At 34.7% G+C, this 17118-nt stretch overlaps 1 non-coding gene across 1 annotated transcript; it reads left to right on the plus strand.

Moving 5' to 3' along the window:
- The first annotated feature begins 16185 nt into the window (after window positions 1-16185).
- Window positions 16186-16382, plus strand: LOC145118220 (U2 spliceosomal RNA). Its single transcript, XR_013713185.1, has one exon. It is a non-coding gene; the product is annotated as a U2 spliceosomal RNA (small nuclear RNA).
- The last annotated feature ends 736 nt before the right edge of the window (window positions 16383-17118 follow it).

The raw sequence follows: 17118 nt of genomic DNA on the forward strand, positions 1-17118 counted from the left end.
ACATTGATAATCTATCTATATATCTATAATAATATATGCATATTTTCAAGCACAACATGCATTTGAACCACCCAAAACTCTTCCAATTTCAACCTAATATATCTAATATATTAGCTTAAATATATTATTAAATGTGAAATATGATCATATTAATGGTAGATTTTTTTGAATTATCAATATAATATACTTAAAATGTTAAATCCAAAATATAAATAAAATAACATTTAAATATCATATCAAATCCAAAATATAAATAAAAAATTTGAATAAACTTAAAAATATTAAATTACTACTTTTTTAATTTATTTTAAATTTTCCAAATGTAAAACCTAAATTGACATGTCAATTTAACTAAAAGTATTTAAAATTATTATTTAAGATAATATTTTTTCCCTAATAAGTGACTTTTGATTAATTTACAATAATACTAGTTATAAATAACATAAAGTTATTTATGACATTACATTACAAAGGTCAAAAACTAATATCTAAATTAAATAATGACTTTTGATTAATTTACAATAATACTAGTTATAAATAACATAAAGTTATTTATGACATTACATTACAAAGGTCAAAAACTAATATCTAAATTAAATAATGATACTGCTCAAAAGCAACACTAAATCTAACTTCATATTTTATTTTGTTCAAAAATCAGTCGCGAGTAGCGGCAATTAATAAATATGATTTTATTAGATGTTATAATATGATTTAAAATTGTCACAAATATGTTATAAAAATCAAGTGTAAGAAAATTTTGTTTCATTGTTACTATCAATAACATAATTATCTTTAACATGTATTTTCCAAACTTTTAACTATGTAATTTTATTTTGTACAACGCGCGGATATTCACCTAATAAATAATGTATGATTCAAAACTTTTGCACCAAATCAATTGGGATATTTTTTTTATTTCCTTGGTCCGCAATGTTTATAAGGAAATAGAAAACGAAGTCAACCCATACAGGTCAACCAAGACTACTAGTACATTTATATGGTAAGAAAACTCAAGTCGAGGAAAGGAATTCAAAATCTTTTGCCTCAATGTCGGTGGGGAGAAGGGGAGACATGTAGTCAACATGAACATATAATGATTTTTGGATCAAAATTATCTCTTAATTGTTCTTGACTTGTCATGTATGGTTATTGGTTGTGTTCGAAATGTGAAACTCATTGAAAACTTATATAAGGTGTGGAGTGAAGAATGATTTAATATGATTAAAGTTAACTATATTGGTGGCATGTTGGTGTGAATTGAATTTAAGTCTCAAAATCCTTGCATTAAGTTCAAAAAATATGAAGAGTATATTGGTACTTTAAGGAGATGAGTTTGTTATCAAATAACTTTTTGGTTGATTAAAGGATGGCGTGACTTGAAATTGAGGACCTTCCTTTGTGTGCTTATACATCTGTTGTGTTCAAGAAAATTGCAAGTTCTTAGGGTGAAGCTATATTTATTGATGGGGATAAAAAAGAAAGACACATTTAATGGACGATTGTGTGTAAAAACCAACATAAAATCACAAAAATAGCAAAGTGTGTTACGGTGGTAATTGAAGTGGTGAAGTATACAGTGTGCGTGAAATTGATTAGATGGTGTGTTCCAAACATTTAGAAGAATGTGGATGATATAAGTCTACAAGAAGAATACAATGACCCATTTGATGGTGAGGATGCGAGTGAAAATGAGGAGGATGTTTTTGTCGAGGTTGTTTAACCTACATATAAGCAAACACTAACAGTTTGGATAAAATTTATAGAGGTGGATCAAAACAAGTAGGAAAAAAAGGTATACATAAGAGGGATGCCATGTGTTTTGAGGATGATAATACTAATTCAGACTAGCAAATATCTTAGAAAGAGATGGTCATTCTGAAACACGTAACTAACAATAAGGAAGGATAAATAAAGTCAAATAATATCAATGAAGATGGAAGCTTATCTCAATCCATGTCGAAACCACAAGGATTTGATGGGGGTCTATTTCATTATGTTGTTGTCGAGGGGTTCCAAAAGCAATCCACAATCGAGGAGCATGATTTTGTGTTGATAATTCATTGGATAAGCCGGTTAATTCATCCTTCTACTCAGCCACGTCCAGATTTATTTGAAATGGTGTAAATCATACATTCTTATATTCTTGAGAGAAAACATGATGGATACATGAATATTATTTCTCTTTAAATGTTTGTGGATTAGGAGCACTTTTAAATGGAATAAATACATGAAGTTGTGTAAAGAGCATATTGTTATATTTTTGGGGATTCATAAACATGTATGGTCCCTTAGATCTTGTAAAATTAAAGATTATTTAAGGAAAGGGGTATTACTATGCATTTGGGATCCTTCGGTGGTTGTAAAGGACATAGTTACTTGTAAGGAATACATTATCATTATCGAGGTGGAGTGAGTGTTTCCTAAGTTATAATTCTTGATGATCAATGTGTACAATCCTCGTGATGAAAAGGGAAAGAAGGCACTGTGGGAGCTCATCTGGTCTTTCTAGAATCTTGGTGTATATTTTAATATTATTGGAGACTTTAATGAAGTTAGAGACCCATTCGACAGGGTAGGTTTGGTTTTTTCTTAAGCTATGATAATTCATTTAATGATTTCATTCATAATACGGGTCACTTAATGTTTCTATGAGTGGGTATAATTTTACCCAAATTAGTGATAATGATGAAAAGTTAGCAAATTGAAAAGATTTTTAGTGTTTGAGAATCATGTAGATGTTTCGGGTTTTATATCAATGGCATTGGAGAGATCAATTTCAGATTATAGACCCGTTCTTTTCAAACATGTGGTGGCAGATTACATACCATTCCTTTCAAGTTGTATAATTCTTGGATGAAATGGGATGATTTTGACGATGTTGTTATAAATTCTTAGAATCATCCCTTATATTCGGTTAACACAAGCAAACAGGTGTTGTTTGAAAAAAAAATGAAGGGTTACCGATATAAAAACACATTAAAGTTTCAGTTTTGGTTTTAAATGATCATTTACCTTTTTTTTGTACCCCTTAGACCATAAACTTGAAATTTTACCCGTCTAAAACACTATTTTGCTTAAAATTACCAATTTATCGGTCATGATTGTTGAATATACATTGACTTCTTATACTTAAATCCTCCCCTTCCACCACCGTGTCCACCCTTCTATTTTCCCCTTTCTCCCTTTTCTGCGGTAAAGGGGCCCTAATTTCCTCTCACAATCTTCCATGGTTTGCATCAATTGAAAATCATCACCATTCACCTCTTCCCACTTCCACCGCCATTAAAAAGCATTCAAGTTTCCGATTTCATTTGATTATATGCTTGGATGATTTGTGATGGAATGTTCTCTCAAATCGATTTAGTGGGTTAAACTGATTGGTGTTGTAAAGTCGATGAAAACCACACACACAGTGTATGTGTATGTGTGTGTGTCCGTTTTTTCATCCTCTCAGTTTATCAATTCAAGAAATTATGTTACAATAATTTAAGAATTTACTTCTCCATTACCACACAAACTCAAAATCGATGAAACCCAACACACACATTGTATGTGTGTATTTCCGTTTTCATCCTCTCATTTACTCTCACCCTGTCCTTAAGAAAAGTTGAGATATTTAAGGAGCACATCTCCATTAAAAGAGGTAAAATACCCGCCGGCCATAATGTGAATGAATTACGAATGTGACTCTTCAAATTTCAAGAACCGTGACGATGTGCGTGGGGAGGGGGTGTGTTTGCCATTTCCTTCTGCTTATCTCTACATTTCCCTCCATCAGTTGATTACCAAGTCTTCAATGAAAGGAAATGGAAGAAAAAAAAACAGGGGGTTGGAGTGTAAAGACGATGAACAGGCTTCATATTTTCGTGTTCGGTAAAAATTGAAAAACATGGCAACTTCAGTTCCCCCTTTCTCTAAACATCATGTGTGGATCAAAGAAAATAAGATGATACGCATGTCAAAATCGATTTGCAGATGTAGCTTAAAGATCAAAGAACAAGGGCCAGATTTAGAATTAGAGGAGCAGAGAGGAGTAAAGAGTCAGTGCAATGGAGGAGAAGGGCGGCGTGAGGAAAAAGGGTGGCATGCAGAAGAAGAGGAGGCGGCGGCAGGAGGGTTGAAAAAGAAATAGAGATTATGTAATACAAGTGGAATTGATTATAAGAAATAGATGATGAGCAGGTCAGAATCGATTTGCAGATGTAGCTTAAAGATCAAAGAACAAGGGCCAGATTTAGAATTAGAGGAGCAGAGAGGAGTAAAGAGTCATTGCAATGGAGGAGAAGGGCGGCATGAGGAAAAAGGGTGGCGTGTAGAAGAAGAAGAGGAGGCGGCCATGTGATCTACGTTTTAGCTGAATTTATATGTTAACGCGGAACAAAAGGTGATCTTCCCCTTAATAACAGGTCAATTGTGAGTTTATATCTTTAAAAGGAACAAAAACTAGTTTAAGGACCTTTTAAAACCAAACACAAAACCTTGTTAGGTTTTTATCAAAATTTAGGGAAAAAAGACAAAAACAATGGAAAAGGATGGTGAAAAGAATTTGTTACAGGAAGACTTTGTGAGATTGATCAAGGATATTAGGGGTGAAGCCAGGATCTAAGAATAACAGGGCTGATGGTCTAACGTCCTAATAATATATTAAAATATAGTGTTATATCCCAATGAAAATATAGTCTAAAATTTTATAAGAGACATTAAATTGAAGAATTTCGAGAAATAACAAAAAATGAGGGGTGGTTTAAAGAAAATAACCAAGAAAAAATATATTTCGGAAATTGACCAAATGATCCGCACAGCACCCTCTGTGGATCGATTAAAGCTTCTACGGATCCCTCGCAGCTCTGCGGAATTGCGTGGAATCGAGTTTTATGCGGAATTACAGGGATAAATTTGTAAATTCACAAAAAATACCCCTTTACGTTACACAGCTCCGCAGAAGCAGGCTAGGGCAGTCGATTCGCGAAGGAACTAGTGCGGTCTTCGATTCCTGGACGTCGAACTGAAAATGTCGGGGCGATCTCGATTCCTGGAGCAGCTGCACTCCGATGTGTTATCCGATGGATATGGAACTCAAGTAATATTTCAATTTTTTTTCCTAATCTTTGTATAAACTCGGAAGTAGAAATTGATTATATGAATTTGAAATTGATAGGTTAAATGTTACATATAAACATGTATGTTTGTTAGGGTGTTAGGACTGGAATCGAAGAAATAAGAAATCAATTTTTCCACTGGTTTTCGTCAAGAACAGATCCACAGAGACCCTCTGCTCAAGAACAGATCCGCAGAGGAGCCCTCTGCGGAACGATAAACCCCACTGCAGAATCTTTTTTTTTTTCGATTTTCTATAATTATTATCTCTTAAAATGGATTATTATCTCTTAAAATGGACCATTGAATATTGAGATCATTTTATGTTGATTATATGTAAATTAATATTAAAATCGATTTCCAATTATTTCTATAATTTAAAAAAAACATTGAAAATTTCTATAATTATTATTAAAATGGACCATTTATGTAAAATTTATAATATATATGAGACCATTTCTATAAAAATTATGTAAATTTGTTATAAAAAAGGGACAGTTTATTTTGAAAGATAATTATTCACGTAGACCATTGTATAAAAAGTTATAGAATAAAAACATTATTTTTGTTGCATAAAATTGCTAAAAAACAATATATAAGTACAATGTTATAAAAATAAAAGTACAATGCTATTTAAAGTTACTTTTCAGTATAATTTTTGAAATTTTTGCATATATGTTTAATCTTTTGCAACATAGTTTGAGTGGATGGGCTGCATAATGTACTTTTAAAGGGGCGTTGGGGACTGTGTTGAAAAAGTACATCACAAAACTAAATAGTAGGCGGGTTGAATTATTTCGAGAGACAGCTTTTGGGATCTTCATTGGTATGCCAATCCCGAATGGTGACCCGATGCTCTCTTACTTGATGATGTTGCATGAGGTTCGTGATGTAGAGGTAGCCACGGCTGGGAGGTTTCAGTTCGAGTTACAAGACAGGGTGGTTGAATATGGTGAAACGGAATTTTGTTTGATTGGCGGTTTGAGATTTGGACCGTATGTTTATATAATAAATACAAAAGTCAGCACAAGTTCAACATTAAGGAATCGTTGTTCCCCAATGCGAGAGATGAAGATTTACGACCGAAAGATTTAGAAGACTACATAAAAGGGCTTGCATTCTCGACGTGTAGCGATAAGGATGTGGTAATGGTTATGCAAATGATGTTTTTGTTGAGAGGTCTCATAGGACGAGACAACAATACGTGCATTCCGCCGGCAGTGTATGAGCTAGCTGATAGTCAATATAATTGGAACATGTATTAAATTTATTATTTATTATTTATTTATAAATACTTGATGATTTATATTAATTATAATGAGTACGACAGGTTTGCATGGGGTACGTATTTGTGGAGGTATAGTGAAACACAATTACAATTATGGTTTGGTAAAATCTATAGATATTTACGAGATAATGAGAGTGTGGGTTACGCGAAGAGGATGAAGTATACGGTGACCGGTTTTCAGCTTCCGTTTAAGGTTAGTTTTAGGTGTAATTACTTATATTTTTTAAGTGCTTATAAGTTTGGACAAAGCATAATTTTTTCTCGTAATACTAGGTATGGATTTTGAAGACATTTCCAGAATCTTTGAGGTTTGCGCATCACACAGAAAATGAAATTCCAAGAATGAGGGCATGGAGAATAAAAACACAATTATCTCTCGAGCAATGTTTACGTATATTAGACGTTTCAGTGGTATAGTTATACATTCCTTATATTAATTATACATGTTTAAAAATTACAACAATTTCATATACTCAATTTTAATTTTTTAATTTTGCAGGAAAATAACATCCCACGTGTTTTTGAACCAACGCCTGTTGAGATCAATTTGCAATTCTTAATGCGTTATGTAAGTTGGACTCTAGACAAAGTGCAGTCGCCACCGCAACAACATAGTCCTCCTAAGGAGCGGTCTCCATCACCGCAACAACAATGTCTTCCTAAGCAGCGGTCTCCATCACCTCACTTGTCTCAGTTTCAGGGAGCAGACTACACCTCAGGCTCTCATTTTTGGGGAGGAGATTACACCTCAGCCTCTCATTTTCAGGAAACATACCACAAACCTCCGGAAGACAGTAAAATAGACAAGTTATTTGGCGTTGTTACTCAATTGAAAAAGATAAATAATTTGGTGTGAACGATATGGAAAATGTGGATGCGGGGGAAGCATTTTATCATGGTTTGGATCCCGAGTCGGGCCATACGTAGGTGCAGACGCCACCGCCTTTTGTTGAAGTTGAAGATAACACGGTTACACCGTTAAAAGGGCAGTTAAAAATGAAATCAAAATTTTGTAGGGAGCCTTACACACAGGTATAAAATTAAGTAATTTCTATTTATATAGTATATAATCGTTCCAAATTAATTAACATATTCATTTTGTAGGTTCCGTCGACGGAACCATTGAAGAACAGAAAAGGGAAAAAACCGCAGAAGTCCAATAATGTAGAAAAAAGACCATTACTATTGGACGGTTATCTCGATAGTGATAATGAATTTTGGAAATTGTGGGGAAAGAAGATGGGAGTGATATTTTTGGAGCATAAACTTTTAAAAGGTATTTATATGAATTGGGAATTTTGGTCAAGTTTACTTGGTATTGGCTCTCGATACTTGCTCCCTGAGGCACCACACATCCCTTATTTTATATTACAAAAGTGTTGGATAATTAATTGTACGAAATGAAATGTTTTTTTTCTAACACGCATCATTTGGTTATCTGGACGTCCCTACTCAAGGAAATAAAGTCGTCGGCTGGTAGGTGGACGATGATTAATCCTGAAGGCACGACTTTGGAACCTGGGAAACAACATTATTTGAGGCGTGTAGCAGCCAGGATGGTTGATGGACCACATTGGAAGGATATTGATCGGGTTAGTATATTTATTTATATATATATATATCATATAATATTAAATTTGTATATATCTAATAACTTATCATTTTTTTGAAGGTTTTAATTCCCATCAACATACCGCACCTGCATTGGTATTTGGCTGATTTGGATCTCCTTACATGGAAAATGAGCATATATGATTCAGCCGAATGGTGTGGTTTTTTTTAAAACATATGCAGGTGACGATAGTTTCAAATTGTTGGGAGATAGTATATTAAGTGAACTAGACCACATATCATATTGGGCCCATTTTCCCAATAGACATAAACCTACTAAGATGGAATTCGTTAAAGCTAAACATGTGACGCAGCAGGAAAAAGTAAAAGAATGAGAAAAACGAGATTGTGGAGTTTATGTGTGCATGTTCATGGAAATGCTTACATCGGGTGTGCCAGTAGAGACACATCAGTCCCCTAGAGATACGGAATTTAGTTACCGTAATAGGATGGCAGAAATTATTTGGAATAGTAGACTTTGATTGTATTATGATTATTGATTTAAGAATATTTTCTTATGTTTTGATTATGTTATTTGGAATAGTAGACTAGTATAGTAGAGGTTTGATTAAGTTAAAATACAAGATAATACATATAACAAAACAAACGTACAACAACAGCTACATTAAGGCTAATTACCAATTGTCATTGGGATTCTACAAAAGATACAAAATGCAGCACATTACCACTTTAGGCTGACTTTACAAAAGATACAAAAAAACTTCACATCCCAATACATACACCTTACACTAACAGCTACACCAAAAGCTTCACATCCAACACTAATTAGCTAACTTAAAACAAAACAAACATACCCAACAACCAGAACAACTACGAACATCTTGTACATAGGTATGCTCTTATTGGAATCACACATCCCCTTCTCCATGCTTGCTACTAGACTCTTCTCCTTACTCAGGAGAAACTCCAACTCAACATTCTTAGTCCTCAAGTTTTTTATGACACCAAGATCCTCTTTGGAATCCAACTGCTGCTTCATGGAATAGATGAGGTTTTTATAGTAACTATCTTCCAGTGCAACATCTTTCCATTCAAAGTAATCACATTTCCTCAGTCTTGTCTGTATGGAACCCACATGAATAAAACATCAAAACATAATCACTAATCACCAAATGCAATTTAAGAAGCCCTAAAAAATCTTGCATTAACAAATCAAACTAGATCGAAGCTTACCAAGTTGTTGTTGGAGTTCCAAAAACGTCTGTCGGGGTTAGTGAGCTTCCAGCATGTCCGATCCTTAGCTGGAACATCGCAATCATAGTTGTTAACATCGTCTTTAACAAACACACGAGCAACTTGGAGGCGATTTCTTGCATTAGGCGAGCTCGCAGACATTGTGTTGAAGAATCGAACAAGCTGATTATATAAAGGAGGGTGTTTGCTTCGACTTTTCACGAAGGGGTTAGAAAGAAATGAATGAGGTACAAATCGGGATTTTAGTTAATAGCATAATTGGGAAGATAACACGTCAGGTGCCACGTTGGAAGTCCAAGTAAGGGGTTTTTGACACATCACTTAGCGGAAATCGGTAGTGTACACCTCTGCAGATCAGTTATAGAACTGTTTTCTGTGGATCAGTGTACAGCTCTGCATAACTGTTACGGAATACGCAAAATTGTTTTCTGCAGATCAGTATACACCTCTGCGAATCTGTGTACACCTATGCGGATCAGTGTACACCTCTACAGATCAGTTATACAAGTTATAGACGTATTTAAGTGGTTTTTTGTGAGTTTGTGAGTTTCAATTACCAGTAGAAGTTGTTTTTTCATTGTGTTTGTGGAGAGTGATTTGTAAAATGAGTTTTATTATCTTGTGTACGGGAGGTTGTGGCAGTTAGTTAATGAAGAAGAGGTTTATGTTATAAATAATGTGAAAAACTATGTTTTAAAACTTCCTCCTAACATTGACCACAAAATGTTATTACAAATGGTGAGAAGTAAGGCATGTGTGTTAAATAGTCACATATGTTTGTCTTTTAAACACCCGGAGTTAGGGTATGTCATGGAGCTTGGAGATGAAACTGATGTATTTCAATTGAGACATGTAATGTCTAAATCAAAGAAGGCGGTGCATTTGTATTTAACGGTGGTAGGTGAAGAAGCTGAAGAGCAAGCGGTGGTTATCAACCAGTTTAATCCAACAAAAACTAATAGAGGTCGTTGAGAAAGCCAATGTGATGGAAACCGTTCAAGGGGAAGAGGAAATGAAGTGTCAGTGGGTGATGAAAAAAAAAGTTTCGGTTACTGATAAATTTGTATCTGATAATGTTACTTTTGTATCAGATAATGATAAAGAAGCAAAAGTGGGCATGACTGAATTACAACGTCAAAATTTGTTCGAGCTTGGAGAAGTTCCTGAAATTCATGATCGAAGATGTGAAGAAAAATCAAATGAAGGGTGGTCGGATGATGAGTACACGTAAAGAAAAAACTGCTTTAATCCATGGTATTGTATTCCTTCTATTCCTGATTGTCCAGAACCTATTCTTGAACCTGGACCATTTCATAGTTTAGGTCATAATGATAAATTAATTGTCAATCAAACCTATAACACCAAAAAAGAGATAACATTTGCTGTTAAATTCAAAGCCGTTAGAGAAAAGTTTTAGATAAAGGTTGAAAATTCTTCAAAATCTCGGTACCAGGTTGTTTGTATGCAAGAAAACTGTCATTGGCATTTATACGCATCTCTTATTAAAGGAACAGAAATGTTTGAAATTAAGACGTTTAATGATGAGCATACATGTTCTTCATTGCTTATACACCCAACTCATAGGCAAGCAAATAGCGAAGTTGTGGGAACCATAATACATAACATTATGGGTCAAGGAAGTTTGAGAGTTTGGAAGCCTAATGCTATAATTAGAGATATGAATGCTTTGCTACAAATAAATATGAGTTATTCACAAGCGTGGCATGCTAGAGAATTTGCTCTGGGATTGATGATGGGGACCCCCGAAGAATGTTTCTCCAAACTTCCAGTTTATTTTCACAATCTGAAGAAACATAATCCTGGTACTGTGGCGTACATAAAAACTGATTCGGAGGATCGTTTTGAGTATTGCTTTTTCGCTATTGGATGCGCGGTAATATATTTTTAAATATGTTTGTTATTTTCTTAAATGTTTATAAACAAATTATATTGTTGATATATTAATGGTTTTTATATTGTTGTTGCAAATACGTGCTTTCAGAGAGTGTTGTAGAAAAGTTATTATTATGGATGGTGCTCATTTGAAGGGAAAGTACAAAGGCACCATATTGCATGCAGTAGCCATGGATGGAAACAATCAGATCTTGCCTATTGGGTATGGAATTTGCCCAAAAGAGACTACGGATTCTTGGACATGGTTTCTTGAAAAACTACATGAATGCATTGGTGATGTGGAAGGTCTGACAATGGTCACAGATAGAGCACCCACAATTGCTGTAAGTATTCAAAATGTTTTTCCAAATGCTCAACATGGATTGTGTGGTTTTCATCTAATAGGAAACATAGTCCACACCTTTGGAAAAAACAAAAAAACAACAATTTTGTTTTGGAAGCTGGTAAGAGCTTACAAAACCACTGAGTTTGAATTTTATTGGGGGAGACTTTGTAATATAAGAGATGATGTAGCGACATATCTCAGTCAAATTCCACTTGAGAAATGGACCAGAGCGTATTGCCCTACCACAAGGTATGATTATATGACCTCAAATAGTGTGCAGTCCATGGATGTTGTATCAAATAAAGCAAGGAAGTTGCCTATATTACCACTTCTTGAGTTCTTTCGCGCACTTATGCAGAAATTGTTTTACAAACGGCGGATAGCTGCAGGAATGATTATGTTTAATTTTAAATTATATGATAAGTGTCATATATATTAATATATGTTTGTTTTAACAGAAAAAGTACAACAATACTTACAAAGTGGGCTGAAGATATGGTTAAAAAAATAAAGAGGAGATTCAAGGATGGTCGGTATCCGGTGTTGACAATACAACATATCAAGTGCATGACTTCAAAAGTGGCGTCACAGTGAATTTGAGGGAAAAGACTTGTTCTTGTAGATATTGGCAACTAACTGGTTTGCCATGTGGTCATGTGATAATGGTTTTAATGCACTTGAAAAGTGATCATTGTGGGCATATGGCTATAGATGCTAATAAAATTGAAACATATCGAAGAACGTACGAGCATGCCGTATACCCTCTTTCAGAACTTAGTGATTGGGAGGTTCTGGATGACCTTATGGTTTTTAACCCTCCTATGATGGAAATACGTCAAGCCGGTAGACCAAAAAACACCAATTGTATTCCCTCTCAAGGTGAGGAACCATAAATAAAAAGGTGTAGTAGATGCCATAGCACAACTCATAATGCAAGGACGTGTAAGTAAATCGTTCCAAAGAACCAAAGTAAAAGTAAAAAATGTACTGGGGCGTCATGGAGTGGGACAAAAGCGACAAAAGAGGAACCGACGCAAGCGACCGAAAACCAATGGCAGCATGAGCCAGAGAACCAATGGACGCAACATACCGAACAATAATGGCAGCAACAACCAGACAACCAATGGACACAACAGACCGAACATCAATGGCAGCAACAGCCACATAACCAATGGACGTAAGGGACCGAATACCAACCGCAGGAAGAGCCACAGAACCAATGGCAGGGTTGCACCGAGTACCAATGGCAGCAAGAGTCAGATAACCAATGGACGCAAGTGACAGTCAACTTAGGGACACAAGCAACAGAAAACCCATGGACGGAATACGAGAACAGATCAAAGTTTCCGTGGTTCGATTTGAATGAATGAAGTTTATTTCAACGTATGTTTATTATGAAGGTTGTATGTTTATGTTTTCTAAAGTATGTTTTGTAACCTACTTAAAGTATGTTTATTATTCAGAATACCGGTGTGTGTAATTTTATAAAAAAACATGGAATATTTGTATAATTTTAATTATGTTATTTATATGCACCGGTTTGTATTACGTTATTTATATGTATTTGGTTTGTATTAGGTTATTAACGAAACCAGTTGAGTTAACTTCTACTTTATTTCATTGAACATAAAATACAAAACAGTACAAATACATGGAAAACATACATCAGTAACAAACGTATTATATAAAACATTTCATTATTTTTAACCTTTTTTTGTAAATTTTTTTACATAATAATCACATAAGGTATTGGTGTATTTAAAAAAAATTAATATTAATAAACGAAAATGAACGCAAAAAAAAACGCAAAAAATGACAAAAAAATTTAAAAAATTAAAAAACCCAATTTCCGCAGAGCTGTAGAGGGATCCATAGAAGCTTTAATCGATCCGCAGAGGGTGCTCTGCAGATCCTTTGGTCAATTTCCGAAATCTGTTTTTTCTTGGTTATTTTCTTTAAACCACCCCTCATTTTTGGTTATTTCTCGAAAATCTTCCATTAAATTTATGGCTTTTTTATTATGATTGCCTTATGATTAAAAAATCCAATTTACCAATCATAATAATATAATAATTAAATATTACAAAAGTTGTTAAGAATACAATTAAATTTAAAATATATCTTATCTTATTAATAAAAATTTGAAAGAAGCATTGTAACTCAAAGCTTTTATCATCATTTTCTTTTAACTGTGAATCGGTATTAATCTAATTGGAATGGGTATAAGTATTCACGTCATATTATTTTAAGCTTATTAAAACATAAGGGGGTCAATGGGCTTTTCTCACAACCTATATGGACTTGTTATATAATTTATAATTCCATGGGTACATTCAATTAAAATGGTTGGAGGGGGCGCTGCATCCGGCAGCCCCCCCACGAACTCCGCCCCTGAAGGAGATGCCACTCCAAGAGTCACGGGGACCGTTTGAATATTTTGAGAAAAATTCATGATTATGAGAAAATGAAAACTTTAGATGTTATTCAAAAAGCTAAGATTTAATAGAGCATTGAAAGGGAGGGAAACACAAAGTACGTTAATCGTATTCTTAATTGAAAGACCATGCAACTTGTTATTTGTGGCATAAAAACAGTTTGTGATTACCAGGAGGATCCGCAAATTGGTGAGAAGTTTTTTTTTCGTAATAAATTAAATTCAGCAGGTCCGAAGGTGGGAGAGTTCAAAAACGTAGCACACAGTGTACACTCTTGCTTCAAATCAAGACAATTGTTTGGAAGTTCCGTGCACGATTAAGGAAATTAAAAGTGTTGTTTATTCATGTAGAGGGGATAGAGTTCCGGGCCTGGATGGTTTTTCCTTTAGGTTTGTAAAAAAAATCATGGGATTTACTGAAAAATGATATTTTTGATGGTGTCACAGAATTCCTTCTTTCGGCTAATATTCCCCATTGTTGTAGTAGTTCTTTCTTCACTCTAATTTCAAAGGTGAGGAGCTCATTAATAGTAATACATTATCCACCAATTAGTTTTAGTGGGTTAAAATAAAAAATCATTGCTAAGTGGTTGGCTAATTGATGATTTAAGATGAAATCATTCAAAGGTAAAAGTTGATGAACGAGGATGTTTGAAGTACATTGCTACTTCAGATTTTCGGCGAAGATAAGTGTTGTGCCTATTTGGGCGTTGACGTTATCTGAGACTCAAGTTTATTTCACGATTATAAGTTAAATAGATTTTCCAATAAGTGGAACTTAAAGTATGCGTCTTGTACCTATTTAAACTCCTCTTATGATGTCTTATATTTATAACTATGTGGCCGTAGGGATATAAAGGTAAAGTAATTAACAACCTCATATGTGAAATTAAGTCTGACCTGGGTAATACTAATATGAGATAAAAGCAATGTTAGGGGAACAAGTTATGAGTAAGAGGAATTCTTATGATGACGTAAGCACTTAAGATCTGCCCTATTGTTTATTAAAGAACAAGATATAGATAGAATGAGAGGAGAAGATTGAACTAATGGATGACATTTGGAGTTTGAAGCAAAGGGGGTTGATAGTAGTCAAGTTATTTCATGAATTACTACATCCCAGCAATCGGTTGAGTTACTCTTTTATTTTAGAAGCTTGTTTTGAGTTTCGAGTTCCATTAATGGAGACCCGACTCTTGATATCCACTACCTGAAAGTTGAAATGGACGGCTTAAATGATGCTGTGAGGCTGTTAGAACATGGATTATAGCACCCTATGTACATTCAATTGAGAAATAAACATCACAGATGGTAAAACAAGAGCGAGCATTGAGTTTCGATTGTTGAATATGGATTTTTCCTTTGCATCCATTAACTAAATTCGAATATAATGTTATTATTGAGCATTTTTTTTATTCTAAATATATTTGTTCAGTAAAAGTCATCCCCATAAATGTTAGAATCAAATTGGAAGTGATTGTAAGATGTTAGGAGGTGAAGATAGTGTGATACCAGCAATGACCAAATAGCAAGCCGATGAGAAGAGAAGGACATGTTGGTTGAAAAAGCGGATAGTATCTTGGAAAGGAATAGTGAACACTTACGGGAAGCATAATGTAAGGTTGAATGTTACCTGGTAACGGGACGACATAACGAAGAAACGGTTGCCCGGAAAATAATTTTTGTCAGGTATTTAAACGAGTAAGAAATGTGTTGGATATGATTATAAAATTATATGGTTTCAAGATATAATATGATTTTTATGAGCAAAACAAGTGAAAAGGATTATGTAGATTAAAAACACGTATTTTGATAGGATGGATTTTAACAAGTTGGACTTATCTGATTAGTTTGAGTCTGCCCATTAGTTATTGTGTTTAGTTATTAATTTACTTAATAGATATGTGATATAAAACTAAATGGACAAAAGAAAAGCATAGTAGGTACATGAGTGGAAGGAGTCATTCGTAATTGAGTAATTATCAACATGAAATGAATTTGTTTTGTTTGTTGGTGTTGAGTGAATTTAAACTACAGAAAAATAAGAAAAGAAAAGGCAATGCAATCATAAACACATATGCATATGCAGTAGTAGTCTAAGTTTGATCTGAATATATACAGAAAGTAAAGAAGCAAAAGAATAATATTTAAGTTGTTTTTGTTGTGAAGGAAGGAACCAGGAAGGGAGCTGGCAGTGAAAGTGAAAGAATCTGCATCCCAATTCCCACATTGGGTGAATGAAGGAAGCAGGCAAGAGGGAGGCGAGTACAAAAGGGGAAGCCCACAGCTGTAAGAAGCATACCTTTCTCGGCCTTTTGGCTAAGATCAAGTGTAGTATCTGTTCTTATCAGTTTAATATCTGATATGTGGGCCATCGGCCCACTCGATATTAATCTTATTTTTTATGGGGGAAGGCCCGTTACAGTAGCTTGCTGCTGGGGTTCTTCATGCGTCGCCTTGGTCTTACACTACAGCCAAGGCCAGGCGCACCCCTCCAATACTCAGTTCAATGTTTAAAATTAGCTTAAAATAGGCTTAGAGATTTGAAAGTCTTTGCTGTCTGATGTTTTCATGTGAACGCACTCCCATAGTTCCAACCATGGACCTGGCTTTTTGTACTATAAGGACCTTTGAAGGGTTTCATTCATGTTAACAATACGGGAAGTTCCAAGAGACTCAAAAATCAGGTGGTTTTAATGACATATTTTCATCAGGAGATGAAACAGGACAAGGTACGGTTATTATGTATGACTCATCACTGTGACAAAATAGACAAACAATAAATGTTTTGAGGTAAAAATTTTAAAAAGTGGGTGTCCATTTGAATCGGACTAGTCGGCAATATGGGCCTGAAGAGCCAAGACTTGTAATCCTACCACTGTCGGAAGCGAGGAGTTGTCGCAGCTCTGTGAAGCCAGCCTAACGCATTGCCCCCTTCTCTAGGTTCCAAGAGACCCAAAAATCAGGTGGTTTTAATGACATATTTTCATCAGGAGATGAAACAGGACAAGGTACGGTTATTATGTATGACTCATCACTGTGACAAAATGGACAAACAATAAATGTTTTGAGGTAAAAATTTTAAAAAGTGGGTGTCCATTTGAATCGGACTAGTCGGCAATATGGGCCTGAAGAGCCAAGACTTGTAATCCTACCACTGTCGGAAGCGAGGAGTTGTCGCAGCTCTGTGAAGCCAGCCTAACGCATTGCCCCCTTCTCTAGGTTCCAAGA

Source organism: Lactuca virosa, chromosome 5, assembly GCF_052849685.1.
Source record: "Lactuca virosa cultivar CGN04683 chromosome 5, Lactuca_virosa_CGN04683_v6, whole genome shotgun sequence".
NCBI classification, from domain to species: Eukaryota; Viridiplantae; Streptophyta; class Magnoliopsida; order Asterales; family Asteraceae; genus Lactuca; species Lactuca virosa.